Here is a 1,382-nt window from a genome sequence, read left to right on the forward strand (position 1 = left end):
AGCTGTGAGACTGCTCTTCCAAATGGGCTCAGAGAGTGGGGAAGATACCCAAGACCCTTGTGTCCTTCCTGGGAAGCTCCACTGGGAAGGAGAGCAATGCTCTGGCCCTGCTCATGGAGAGCATCCACAGGACTGAGTGGGATTTTAGTGCATCAAAAGAGTCCTGAGCAACATCCTGCATCCCAGGGGAAGTGATGCTGCTCCACACCTGCAGAGGTACATCACATCCCTCCCTCCCAACACAACAGGGAATGTTGGTACAAGGCTCACAGGGAAAGCTCCTGCCAGTTCTGGCTGACACTCCCTCTGCCCTCCCATTCTGCTCTTCAGAGAGGTGACTGACAGCTCCAATGCAACCCCTGGAGCAGCAAAGGGGAGGAATTGGCTGGATTTGGTGGGAAATGCCCCAAAGGTATCACTAGGGAACTGCAGAGGATGAGAGCACTGGGACAGCCTATAAACACATGTAAAATCAATCTACTCCATTTCACTCCTCCAAAGGAAGATCAGTGCATCCTATGGCTTGTCTGCATGGATTCAAAGCTGCTGCGTGAGGATCAGCAACCCTTTCCTCAGCCCAAGCTCTGAACAACTTTAGGCTGAAGCTAGATTCCTCACCTGCTCCTCTCCATGTGTCAGGGCTGTGCAGAGCAGACAAAGATCAAGACTTGCTTGCACAACCAGCCTGGCTTTTACATCTGAGCTGCTTTCCTTCCCCCAACAACACCTTGAATCATGTATACCCTTTGGGGTCTGCACAGAGAGGACACTAGATACCAGCATAGGGCACATCTGCCTCCTTAGGAGCTTTCACTTTAAGACTGGTGCTACTCTGTGATTGATTTCCTTGAGGGAAACATTAGGGTCTGCAATGTAAGTCTTGGATGTTACTTAAATCAGGAGTTCTTCAAGCACAACTTTTATCTAGCAGGCAGGAACTGTATCAGATGCTTTCTCAAGCATCATTGCTGCTGTGGTTTTAATTTGATATACCAAAGCAGATGCCTGATGTTACTATGAGCCTTTCTGAAAGGTTCACCAGCAAAAAAAGTCATAGTAACACCAAGGTTGGAAGAGAAAATCTTCAGGTGATTGTCCCTCCAACATCCACACACACTCCAGGTACTGCAGGAGGAGGCAGCAATCACTGGGGGCCTGTTTTGTACTCAAATTAAATGTTTATTTAATCTTACTTGGCTTTCCCTGCAGATAATCCTCAAACAAATAAATAAATTCAGAGCTCTGTGATAGCAGAAAAGATTTGAGAGGCCTTGTCTAAGCTGCCCCAGGAGCTGTCAGAGCACTGAGCCACATCAGCACCTGCAGAGTGAAAGAAATGCTCCAAACTTGCAGGCACATCTGCCTGCTGCAGAGCTCAGCAG

At 48.3% G+C, this 1,382-nt stretch overlaps 1 protein-coding gene across 1 annotated transcript in view; it reads right to left on the minus strand.

Moving 5' to 3' along the window:
- The window catches only part of SNRNP40 (small nuclear ribonucleoprotein 40kDa (U5)), an 11,995-nt gene that overhangs the window by 3,074 nt on the left and 7,539 nt on the right, over positions 1–1,382 (minus strand). The gene's annotated exons all lie outside the window — the stretch shown is intronic.

This window comes from Acanthisitta chloris, unplaced genomic scaffold (assembly GCF_000695815.1).
Source record: "Acanthisitta chloris isolate BGI_N310 unplaced genomic scaffold, ASM69581v1 scaffold15881, whole genome shotgun sequence".
NCBI classification, from domain to species: Eukaryota; Metazoa; Chordata; class Aves; order Passeriformes; family Acanthisittidae; genus Acanthisitta; species Acanthisitta chloris.